The sequence below is a fragment of the Oncorhynchus nerka genome, linkage group LG9b, assembly GCF_034236695.1.
Source record: "Oncorhynchus nerka isolate Pitt River linkage group LG9b, Oner_Uvic_2.0, whole genome shotgun sequence".
Lineage (NCBI taxonomy): Eukaryota > Metazoa > Chordata > Actinopteri > Salmoniformes > Salmonidae > Oncorhynchus > Oncorhynchus nerka.
Window position 1 is genome coordinate 4,662,986 of NC_088424.1, and position 13,671 is coordinate 4,676,656.

The following is a 13,671-nucleotide window of genomic DNA, read 5'->3' on the forward strand; positions in this document are numbered from 1 at the left end:
ATATGGGCTCCACTGCACTGAGCATTCTGACCGCAAATGTCTCATGTTTCACAACTCTTGCAAAAGCAAATGTTCAATTGACTGAGCACAACAAACAAATTCACAAAGTTAGTTGTTCACCGCACAAAATCGCTATTTCAATTTGCATACTGCACATTAATCATAACAGTTTGAGAACTGACGAACCTTTAGCATTTCTATATTTCTGCCCTAAAAATGTATCTATTGACATGAATTTAGGTTGGAAGGTTAAACAAAATCATATATGGTTGATCGCTTCAGTACAGTAGGACAAAGTGGAAAGAGTCATTCTATAGCCCAGTACATCACTGGGGCCAAGCTTCCTGCCATCCAGGACCTCTATAGAGAGAGGAAGGCCCAAAAATGTGCCAAAGACTCCAGCCACCCTAGTCATAGACTGTTCTCTCTGCTACCGTATGGCAAGCGGTTCCGGAGCGCCAAGTCTATGTCCAAAGGGCTTCTTAACAGTTTCTATCCCCAAGCCATAAGACTCCTGAACAGCTAATCAAATGGTTCCCCGGACTATTTGCATTGTCCCCCCACCGCCATTTGTACGCTGCTGCGACTCTGTTTATTATCCATGCATAGTCACTTTACCTCTAACCACATGTACATATTACCTCAATTACCTCAACTAACCTGTGGCCCCACACATTGACTCTGTACCGGCATCCACTGTATATAGCCTCACTACTGTTATTTTGTTGTTGCTTCTTAATTATTTGTTGTTTTTCTATTTCTCTACTTTATTTTTTATTTAATTTATTTTTTACTTCAGTTTATTTTAGTAAATACTTTCTAAACACTTTTTTTCTTAAAACTGCATGATTGGTTAAGGGCTTGTAAGTAAGTATTTCACTCTAAGGTCTACACACCTGTTGAATTCGACACCGGTGACAAATCAAATTTGATTTGATGTGCTACCATTTGAAATGATGGTGTAGTTTACAATACACTGCTGAAGTACTTGGATTGAAAATGAAAGTAAAATAATATATGAATGTCATTGAAACACACTGTAAGCTGATGGTTTTAAAGTTCCAATTCAAATAACTTCTTTGGAAGGAACTTCATGTGTGGTGACGAATGGTACATACAAGACTGATAACAACATAGAACACAAAACATGTATGCTACAGTATAAAGTATTCAAAGCATTCTATGCTAAGCTGATATATGGAATGTTTTAAAATCGTCATACCATCGATCATTTAGCTATCTGATTTTGAATTTTAGAGCCTCTTTAGGTATAATCGATTTATTTTTCTCAAAATATTTGAATTTGTCCTTTACTACTATAGCCCATAGAAACGCATTGAATAACACATTTATAAATGTCAAAAGAGTGTCCTATATCTAGGAGATATAAGAAAGCTCAGGAAATATTTTTGTTTGGACACATATTTAACCCATTATTTTTGTTGCCACAAAACTACCTCCATACTGTACTTCCATTTGTTTATATGGGTTACCTTCAGACGAGTCCTGTGACACTTGTATGGGTCAGAGAACAAAACGGAGAACAACGACATGTTCGTCAGAGTCTCCCCTTTCCATAGATAGGTCATAGGTCATATTAGCCATTCGCACGCTACAGACGTTTTTGTGGGGATTTTTCTATAATGTTATTTAAATTGGCAATAGACTCTTAAGGATTAAAATGACGAAATGATCTACTGATCATCTGAGGTATTGGTGACTAAATGACATTTTATCATGGTATTTCACGAAAAATATTTGATTGTATATGAATGACTGAGGGTTCAAAGACGTGTTCAACTCCAATGAATGCTCAATCAAAGGGTCTGAACATAAAACGGGGCATGACAAGCGTTATCCGTTTTGTATTTAAGAGTTTTGAAAATAGACAAACTGACGTCTGAAAAATGTGCCAAAGCTTTGGGGGTGTGAAGACATACACAAATGAAAATATCTTTTTTTTTCATTTCATTTTGAAAATGTGGATTAGGTTGTGTAGATCTGTAGGAAGAAAATCCCATGTGATCCCTTTTTAGATATAATTTTTAAAGCAGCCAAATGTGAAGAATTCGAAGGGGTGTGGAGACTTTCACCATGCACTGTAGATAAAGTAACTTTCTCTCTGTGTGTGTTGCTCTCGGAATGGTCATCAACTACTATATTACTTTATTTATTCATGGCAGATTCAAATGAGCTACTGTCATGTCGGAAATATCACGTCAGCTAAAATGTTGTGAAATCCAATTGCGCTCTTGTCTCATCACTGCAATTCCCCAATGAGCTCAGGAGAGTCGAAGTTTGAGTCATGCATCCTGCCAAACCTCACTTTTTAACACCCGCTTGCTTAACCAATGCCAGAGGAAACACTGTTCAACTGATGACCAAAGTCAGTCTGCAGGCGCCCGGCCCGCCACAAGAGCACAATGAACCAAGTACACGAAATGTACTTGTCAGGTCCCTCTCAAATGCCAGCTGGACAAACTGGGCTTTTTGTTGATGTTCACTGAATACGTTCTTCAGGATGGAGAAGGAATTTTTACACATTGCTGCTTAAGGCTAGGGGGAAGTATCCTGAATGACATGCCCAAAGTAAACTGCCTGTTACTCAGGCTCAGAAGCTATATGCTATATGCATGTAATTGGTGGAATTGGATAGAAAACACTCTGAAGTTTCTAAAACTGTTAAAATAATGTCTGTGAGTAAAACAGAACTGATATGGCAGGCAAAAACCTGAGGAAAATCCATCCTGAGTTTTTTTTGGAGGTCACAGGCCATTTCAATGCTAGCCTATGGGATATACAAAACAATAGCTCCCAGATTGCAGTTCCTATGGCTTCCACTAGATGTCAACAGTCTTTAGACAGGGTTTCAGGCTTGTTTCTCAAAAAACGAACAAGTAGTTGTAGTTTATCCAATGTGTTCTCATCAGGAAAGGTAGGCTTTTGGCACGCGTGAATAAGGGCGCGCTGTTAGTTATTTTCCTTTTCTATTGAACACTTTCTTTCGTCTGAAATATTATAGTTTATTTACATATTAAGGTACCTAAGGATTGATTAGAAACATTGTTTGACTTGTTTGGACAAAGTTTAGCAGTAGCTTTTTGGATTCTTTTGTTTGCATGTTGAAGGAGTGGATTACTGAAATCAATTTCACCAATGTGAAACTTACTTTTTTGGATATAAAGAAGGACTTTATCGAACAAAACGAACATTCATTGTGTAGCTGGGACCCTTGGGATTGCAAACAGAGGAAGATCTTCAAAGGTAAGTGATTTATTTTATCGCTATTTGTGATTTTTGTGAAGCCGGTGCTGGTTGAAAAAGTATTTTGATGTGGGGGCGCTGTCCTCAGATAATCGCATGGTATGCTTTCGCCGTAAAGCCTTTTTGAAATCTGTCAAAGCGGTTGGATTAACTTCTTTGGGGTATGGGGCAGTATTTTCACGTCCGAATGAAAAGCATGCCCGTCGTAAAAAGCCTTTTTGAAATCGGACACTGTGGCTGGATTTACAACAAGCGAATCTTTAAAATGGTGTAAAATCTTAATTTTAATTATGGGATTTCTGTTGTTTTGAATTTTGTGCCCTGCAGTTTCACTGGCTGTTGAAGAGGTGGGATGCTACCGTCTCACCTACCCTAGAGAGGTTAACAAGAAGATAGGCTTTTAAATGATGTAAGACACTTGTATGTTCATGAATGTTTAATATTACAATTTTGTCATTTGAATTTGGCACATTCACCGGATGTTGTCGATTTTGATCCCGCTAGTGAGATCCGAGCCCTAATCCAAATCCATGTTTCAGTGCCAACAGCACAGTCGGCACTGCTGACAAAGGCCCGCCGTATCTTTGAGAACCCTGAGTGGGCAGTACTTTGGAATTTGGATTTCGCTCACATGCCCAGGGATCCCACCTTGCCTCCGAGTTGTCCTGGAAGCTTCCAACGGTCTCGCTGCCGAGAGAATGTGAGGCTTCCCGATCTGTCCCGAGAGCTGCCGAAGACAGAAGGGTCACAGCTTCCTGAGCCTATGCCACTACGCAGAGCTGGGCTGTCGTCAGCAGAACGGCAATACAGGATTGACACAAAGAGATGTCTGTATTGTGGGACTTGATCATTTCGAGTCCTCTTGTCCTTTAAAGAAACCAGGCTCACCGGTAGGAGCAAGTACTCTGGTGGGCCATATGGACAACGTTCCTACTTCCCCGGCTCGCACCCCTTTTCATGCCATTCTGCTGTGGGGAGACCAGTCCAAATCTCTCCGGGTTCTCATTGACTCTGGGGCCGACGAGAGCTTTTTGGATGCTACCCTGGCATCCGAGCTGAACATGGGGCACCCTTTCCATTCCCATGGAGGTTAGAGTGCTGGACGGGCGTTCTATAGGCTGAGTCACACACAACACCACTCCCAATCAATCTACGGGTGTCGGGGAACCACAGCAAGGCTGTCCAGTTCGTGGTCATCAGGTCCCCTGTGGTTCCCGTGTTATTACACCATCCTCTCATTAACTGGTCTACTGGTTCCATCATGGGCTGGAGCACGTTCTGCCATTCCCATTGCTTGAAGTCAGCACAACCTTCCCTGGGACGTCTTCCTAGGGGCTCGGAAGGTGTCCCGGACCTCTCCACCATTCCCGCGGAGTACCAGGACCTCCGGGAGGTGTTCAGCAAGGCCCGAGCCACGTCGCTTCCGCCGCACCGACCCTATGTCTGCGGGATTGACCTTCTCCCTAGCACCACGCCACCCCGGGACGTCTCTGTTGGGGCCGGAGACCATGGCAATGGGGACTCTCTAGCTGCTGGATTTATTCGTCCCTCTTCCTCTCCCACCTGTGCATTGACTACCGGGGACTCAATGACATTATGGTTAAGAACCGTTACCCACTACCACTCATCTCCTCTGCCTTCGAGCCACTCCAGGGGGCCACTGTGTTTTCCAAGCTGGATTTACGGAATGCCTACCACCTGGTACGGATACGAGAGGAGGATGAGTGGAAGACCGCCTTCAACACAGCCAGTGGCCACTACGAGTATCTGATCATGCCCTTTGGCCTCACCAACGCACCTGCTGTGTTCCAGGCTCTGGTGAATGATGTCCTCCATGACATATTGAATCGGTTCGTCTTAATCTACATTGATGACATCTTCATCTTCTCCCGCTCCCCTCAAGAACACGTGCTCAACGTCCGGCAGGTCCTTCAATGCCTTCTGGAGAATCAGCTGTTTGTGAAGGCGGAGAAGTGCGAATTCCATCACTCAAACCATCCCCTTTCTGCGTTACATGATCTCTGCTGGGAGTGTCCAGATGGATCCCGGGAAGGTGAGAGCAGTGATGGATTGGCCTCCGCCTACGTCCAGGGTGCAGCTGCCATGTTTCCTGGGGTTCGCCAACTTCTATCGCCGCTTTATCCGGGGTTACAGCACACTGGCTTACCCCCTGTCTGCACTCACCTAGCTCAAAGTTCCGTTCACGTGGTCTCCAGCTGCTGACCGGGTGTTCCGGGACCTCAAACATCGCTTCACCACAGCTCCTGGTTCATCCTGACCAATCTCGTTAGTTTGTGGTGGAAGCCAATGCTTCGGATGTTGGAGTGGGGGCTGTCCTGTCCCAGCGTTCTTCCCTTGACCTCAAGCTACATCCCTGCGCCTTCTTCTCCCATCGCCTCAAAGCCGCGGAAAGGAATCGCGAGCTTCTTGCTCCGGGTATTGACGACAAGCGGACAGAAGGTATGGCTGTCCACCCAGGATCTGCCCCTCCGGGTGGAGTCTCGCAAACTGTCCCCCCGATTTATTGTCCATGTCCCCATCTCCAAGATCATTAACCCCTCTGCTGTCCTCCTTCTGTTGCCCCGTACCCTTCGTATTCATTCTACATTCTATGTGGCTAGAATTAAGCCTGTGTCTCACAGCCCTTTGTCTTCTATTTCCAGGCCCACCCTTCCTCCCTGTGTCGTCGATGACCATCCGACGGACACGGTGAGACGCCTCCTGAGGGTTCGACCACGGGGCAGGGGTTCCCAGTACCTGGTTGACTAGGAGGGTTATGGCCCAGAGGAGAGGTGCTGGGTCCCTCTATAGACATCCTGGACCCAGCCCTCATTGCCGACTTCCACCGCCGGCACCCCGGTCAACCAGGTATGCGCCCAGGTAGGACGCCAGGTGGTGCACCTAGAGGGGGGAGCACTGTCACACCCTGATCTGTTTCACCTGTCTTTGTGATTGTCTTCACAACCTCCAGGTGTCGCCCATCTTCCCCATTATCCCCTGTGTATCTGTTTGTCTGTTGCCAGTTCGCCTTGTTTGTCAAGCCAACCAGCGTTTTTGTGTCAGCTCCTCATTTCCCCCAGTCTCTCTTTTCTCGTCCTCCTGGTTTTGGACCCTTGCCTGTCCTGACCCTGTACCTGAGCCTGCCCGTCTGTCGTCCTGTACCTTTGCCCCATCTTTCGATTTCCAACCTCTGCTTGACCTGACTCTGAGCCTGCATGCCATCCTGTACCTTTGCCCCTGTTGCTGTTGTTAATTCGACACGGTCTGCATCTGGGTCTTACCTGATACTATTTTCGTTGATTGGTGGGGGGAAAACAGGTCTATTTAGCCTACTGTAGGCTACACTACTTTTATTAATGTAAACATTCGTTCAGAAAAAATAGCTTGATAAAATGATAAAACGATGCTCTCAAAAACTATCAAAAGTAAGGTGGATAATGAAAATCAAAGTGTCAGGGAATAATGTACAGAGAGAGATGCGTTCATCTTACCATCTTTTCCAAGGCAGTGTCTGATTTGCAATGACAATGTTGCTGTTTTCAAACAATTCAATCTCAGACGTCATTGTGGAACTTTTAAAGTGTTCAAAGTGGCCTTCCCGCCCCAAACATAGGCTCGACGCAGAAACATTGAAGCGTTAACTGCAAGCTACACACACAGCTTTTTTTGGCTGAGATATTCTGTCACATAAACGGGTTAAATCTCCAGTTACAAGGAAGTGGGTAAACATTTGTGGACACGGAGGAAAAACTTGAGACCTTTACTAGGAAGCTTGAGTTGTTTGATATGGACTTGTCATCTGGAAGGCTACTGCACGTACCTGTCTTTAATTACTTTCATTGGACTATTTTAATAATATTTCAATTTTCATAAAGCTATTATGTCCCCTTGTCAAGCCTGTCCATTTGTTCTGGTCAAATTATAAAGAATTAACAGATTTTGTATACAATGTGTGGTTTTATATAGAACTTCATCTGATTTGCACCTTATCTTTCTAAATTGAGACAGGTATTAATTATATTTGATCCAAGTTTATAATTGTGTGGTGTTGGCCGTGTCTTACTCTTTAAAAAACATTACACAAATTCTTGATATTTGACAATGTAACTGAATTCATTTGAAAAAAGATGCCAAGATAACATTGTGGACCAAGGTATAACAGGTTGGACAGCTATAACGGGACAGAACATAAATTAAACCCTGAACATTGAATAGTGAACACTGAATAGACATCTACATAGTAATACATGTAGTAACAACATTAGAACTGTACATATTAATTACATATTCATTGCTAAAAACAACAACATAAAAATATATTGCCGGTACAAAATCATTGGAATTAGCATGAATTAAAACACATTCCTGTCCCTCTTTTCCTCTCCCCCTCTCTCACTCCCCCTCTTTCCATCTCTCCCCCTTTCACCCCAAATGCTCTTCCACATACTTCCAGGTGGATTTTTCCATCTGTATAGATCGTTTATTAACAGCCTGTGGCTCTGGCATCAGACAAATGATCTGTCCATCAGAGTACCAACAAATATTTTCCTTTGGACTTGGCCAGAATCATTTGTTGATGCCATTCTGGTGCATGCACTTCACCTTAATGTGATGTTCCTCTACATCCATGATGATGCCAGGGTATCCTTCATGGTCATAATTGACAATACACCAATCCCCTACGTGATTAAGTTCAATGGTGCCAGGTCACCATCTGGTGTCAGCCTGGTCATGAGATGCAGGGAGCTGGTTAGATGCTGCAAGGTCACCCAGAGTTGCCTCTTTGAGCTGGAAACAAGGACTGTTCAACATGCCACTATCCTTCTTGCACAGACAAGTAATGTCCCTGTATTTTATCTGGCCTGGTGAGACACTGATAACCTGATAAAACTTAATTGTTCCTTTAATGGCATCTAAGGCATGCTTCTGAGGTGAGAAGATAAGGATAAGATATAAAGAGTAACAAACACCGTATCCATTTCGATACTCAACCAGCTACTGCAGGTCGCTCCTACCAGGTGGCGTGGCGAGAATCCGTCACGTGGCGAGAATCAGTCTCCACACCACGTGCTCTCACCACTGGTGTCCCCCAGGGCTCTGTTCTAGGCCCTCTCCTATTCTCGCTATACACCAAGTCACTTGGCTCTGTCATAACCTCACATGGTCTCTCCTATCATTGCTATGCAGACGACACACAATTAATCTTCTCCTTTCCCCCTTCTGATGACCAGGTGGCGAATCGCATCTCTGCATGTCTGGCAGACATATCCGTGTGGATGACGGATCACCACCTCAAGCTGAACCTCGGCAAGACGGAGCTGCTCTTCCTCCCGGGGAAGGACTGCCCGTTCCATGATCTCGCCATCACGGTTGACAACTCCATTGTGTCCTCCTCCCAGAGCGCTAAGAACCTTGGCGTGATCCTGGACAACACCCTGTCGTTCTCAACTAACATCAAGGCGGTGGCCCGTTCCTGTAGGTTCATGCTCTACAACATCCGCAGAGTACGACCCTGCCTCACACAGGAAGCGGCGCAGGTCCTAATCCAGGCACTTGTCATCTCCGTCTGGATTACTGCAACTCGCTGTTGGCTGGGCTCCCTGCCTGTGCCATTAAACCCCTACAACTCATCCAGAACGCCGCAGCCCGTCTGGTGTTCAACCTTCCCAAGTTCTCTCACGTCACCCCGCTCCTCCGCTCCCTCCACTGGCTTCCAGTTGAAGCTCGCATCCGCTACAAGACCATGGTGCTTGCCTACGGAGCTGTGAGGGGAACGGCACCTCAGTACCTCCAGGCTCTGATCAGGCCCTACACCCAAACAAGGGCACTGCGTTCATCCACCTCTGGCCTGCTCGCCTCCCTACCACTGAGGAAGTACAGTTCCCACTCAGCCCAGTCAAAACTGTTCGCTGCTCTGGCCCCCAATGGTGGAACAAACTCCCTCACGACGCCAGGACAGCGGAGTCAATCACCACCTTCCGGAGACACCTGAAACCCCACCTCTTTAAGGAATACCTAGGATAGGATAAAGTAATCCCTCTCACCCCCCCTCCCCCTGAAAAGATTTAGATGCACTACTGTTCCACTGGAGGTCATAAGGTGAATGCACCAATTTGTAAGTCGCTCTGGATAAGAGCGTCTGCTAAATGACTTAAATGTAAATGTAAATGTAAAAATGTATGTGTCCATGGGGAGGAAGGAGGGTTGCCTCTGCTCTTGCCTCCACATCACTCTCAGTAATGACGAACATCTCCACAGAGGAGTTAAGACCCTTTATGACATTATACAGGGCCTGTTCATCTGGGATATCCTTTCCATTGTGCACTGTTCTATCTCTAGCGCTCTTGAGGGCCCCTCCCACACCATCTGGTGCCCCCTTGCCGTGGCTGGCCTCAAAGAAATTCCAGTTGACCTCTTGAAAGCCTTGTTTGTGTGGTTCTGTGGCAAGTAGGTAGAAGTTCCCTTTTTGCTTTTATTGTGTAGCCGGCCCGTCAGTAAAGAAATGAAGCGGGCTGACTTCAGGGTACTTCTGCTTCAACATACCAAGAACCGGATCAAGGTGGACCCAAATGGCGAGTGGATCATGTCTCCGTGATGGTGAAATGGAGCAAAAAGCAATTGGTGGTTGGTCTGCAGGAGTGTAAAACACTCCAGTGTGGAGAGTGGCTTGCTGATGAGATTCTCCAAAATGCATGGACTGGATCTCTTGCCTGTATTTGCATGAGTAGTTTTCGCTGAAGTCAATGTGCTGCAAGCATTCATTGTTCTCCAGAATCTCCCTAAACTCTCTATAGGCCCGGTATTACCACTTGATATTAAAGATGTGTTGCCTAAACTTGGCGATCTTGAAAGTGACTGACCAGTTTCTGGTATTTTTACCCTCTTCACGATTATCATGGAGCACTTCTCTTCATCTTTTTGGATCTTCTCCAAGGTCCATTATGTCAGAGGAACTTCTACATTTCCAGGAGGTTTCAGAGTTGGATGATTGGTGACGAAGCAATCCTTACATTCACATAGCTTCGATTTCAGGTCACACATACTTGAGTCGACCAAGGTTTTTGGTGGAACAAAAGCCCAAGGCTGTGAAGAGAATTTGCCATGAACTGTAAATTCTCATGGGATTTGCACTGACAAGTTTCACGATCAGTGTCATTGGGTGTAACAACCCGAAATGGCCTAAGGCGGCAGAAGGAGGTATAGGACAACTGACCTAGTTCCTCAGACAGGAATTTCCTGTGCAGTTTCTTCATTGTGTCAGTCAGAAGCCTCTTCTGCATTTTGTTTTTTACTCCTGTGATGGTTTGTTTGCGGCCGATTGTTATACGACTTACATCATCACGGAGGAAGAAATCCTTCACTTTCCTTTCGATTTCTGCTTCCCTTCCTCTTAATAAAGAACAAAGATCCCCTTCCAACTTCGCTGTCTTATTTGTAAAGCCCAACACCGTCTGGGCATCATGGATGAAACAGTTACCGGTTTCACGATAAACCAGGGTAAAATTCCCTGCGGTTAGTATTACCGTTTCAAATTGTAGTTATCATTAAAACCGTGTTTGATTACCGTGGTTTGAAAAACTCATGGTAAATACTGTCCAGCATCAACCTGTCACACCCTGACCATAGTTTGCTTTGTATGTTTCTATGTTTTGGTTGGTCAGGGTGTGATCTGAGTGGGCATTCTATGTTGGATGTCTTGTTTGTCTATTTCTATGTCTGGCCTGATATGGTTCTCAATCAGAGGCAGGTGTTAGTCATTGTCTCTGATTGGGAACCATATTTAGGTAGCCTGGGTTTCACTGTGTGTTTGTGGGTGATTGTTCCTGTCTCTGTGTTTTGCACCAGATGGGACTGTTTTAGGTTTTCTCACGTTTGTTGTTTTTGTTAGTTATCTCATGTGTAGTGTCTTTATAAATTAAAGAACATGAATAACCACCACGCTGCATTTTGGTCCGCCTCTACTTCACCTAAAGAAAACCGTTACAGAATCACCCACCACAACAGGACCAAGCGGCGTGGTAACGGGCAGCAGCAGGAGCAGCGAAATAAGGATTTCTGGACTTGGGAAGAAATCCTCGACGGGAGAGGACCCTGGGCAAAGCCAGGGGAGTGTCGCCGCCCCAAAGTGCAGCAGGAGAAACGGCAGCAGGAGCAGCGAGAGGAATAGCCATGGGAGGACGAATTGGACGGAGAAGGACCCTGGGCTCAGCCTGGAGAATATCGCCGTCCCAAAGAAGAACTGGAGGCGGCAAAGGCGGAGAGGCGCTGGTATGAGGAGGCAGCACGGCGGCGTGGATGGAAGCCCGAGAGTCAGCCCCAAAAATGTATTGGGGGCTCACAGGAAGTGTGGTGAAGCCAGGTAGGAGACCTGCGCCAACTTCCTGTGCTTACCGGGGGGCTGGAGAGACCGGGCAGGCACCGTGTTATGCTGTGAAGCGCACGGTGTCCCCAGTGCAGGGTGCATAGCCCGGTGCGGTACATTCCAGCTCCGCGTATCGGCCGGGCTAGAGTGGGCATCGAGCCAAGTGCCATGAAGCCGGCTCTACGCATCTGGTCTCCAGTGCGTCTCCTTGGGCCGGCTTACATGGCACCAGCCTTGCGCATGGTGTCCCCGGTTCACCTGCATAGCCCAGTGCGGGCTATTCCACCTCGCCGCACTGGCAGGGCGACCGGGACCATTCAACCGGGTAAGGTTGGGCAGGCTCGGTGCTCAAGAGCTCCAGTGCTCCTGCACGGTCCGGTCTATCCGTCACCACCTCCACGCACCAGCCCTCCGGTGGCAGCCCCCCGCACCAGGCTGTCTCTCCGGCTCATCCTTACAGAGGCTCCCGCCTGTCCAGCACTGCCGGAGCCTTCCTCCTCTCCAGCGCTGTCGGAGTCTCCCGCCTCTCCAGCGCTGCCGGAGTCTCCCACCTGTCCGGCGCTGCTGCCGGAGTCTCCCGCCTGTCCGGCACTGCTGCCGGAGTCTCCCGCCTGTCCGGTGCTGCTGCCGGAGTCTCCCGCCTGTCCGGCGTTGCTGCCGGGGTCTCCCGCTTGTCCGGCGCTGCTGCCGGAGTCTCCCAGAGCCCCTCAGCCCAGAGGCGCCCGAGCTTCCGCCCCTCTGTCCCGAGCTTCCGCCCCTCTGTCCCGAGCTGCCGCCCCTCTGTCCCGAGCTGCCGCCCCTCTGTCCCGAGCTGCCCCTCAGTCCAGTGGGGTCATTAAGTAGGGTCGCCGTGGCTAGGAGGCCACGGAAGCGGACAAGGTGGGGGACTAAGACTACGGTGAAGTGGGGGCCACGTCCAGCACCAGAGCCGCCACCGCGGACAGATGCCCAACCAGACCCTCCCCAATAGGTTCAGGTTTTGCGGCCGGAGTCCGCACCTTGGGGGTGGGGTACTGTCACACCCTGACCATAGTTTGCTTTGTATGTTTCTATGTTTTAGGTTTTTTTTCTTTAGGTTTTTCACCTAAAGAAAACCGTTACACAACCAAAGTTAGCAACAGTCTGGTGCAGGCTCAGCATGCAACGTGGGTTTTGTTTTGTGTGAAAACATGGAGGAAGGCAGTGACAGCGCTCGGGAGATTTTTCAGCCTTCTAAGAGAACCAAATCTGAAGTGTGGTCGTATTTTGGGTTTTACAAGCGTGCTGAGGGAAACTTAATCGAAGATAGTCACCCTGTCTGCAGAACATGCAAAAGAACATCTCTGCGAAAGAGGGTACCATTTCAAATCTCTTGAGTCAATTTCGTGACCACCTCCCATTACTTTATAGAGAATGCAAGGTAAGTTAACTTTTAGCTCAATGTATGATGTGGGGACTTCGGAATGGGGGAAAATGTCATGGTTTGTCTGTATAATAGCTTGTCAATAATGTAAACTAAAGCTTTCAGTGTTACCTACTCTTGTAAAAACACTACACGTTGTTCTGCTGCTATATGCATCGTGTCTGCAGACTCTATTTGCCCATTGCACACGATAACACACTTTGTAGTTTAGTCACCCAACCAACATATTTTGTTCATTTACATATGGTTGTATTGTTCTTACATTCACATGACTTTACTTGTGTTGCTTTTATATGCACATTTGATTTGCTTACTTAATAACCTCTTGGTGTTAGGGGGCAGTATTTACATTTTTGGGAAAAAAACGTTCCCGTTTTGAATGGGATATTTTGTCAGGAAAAGATGCTAGAATATGCATATAATTGACAGCTTTGGATAGAAAACACTCTAACGTTTCCAAAACTGTAAAGATATTGTCTGTGAGTATAACAGAACTGATGTTGCAGGCGAAAGCCTGAGAAAAATCCAATCCACCACAGCAAACCTGCCAAGAGATGGCCGCCCACCAAAACTCACGGACCAGGCAAGGAGGGCATTAATCAGAGAGGAAACAAAGAGACCAACGATAACCCTGAAGGTGCTG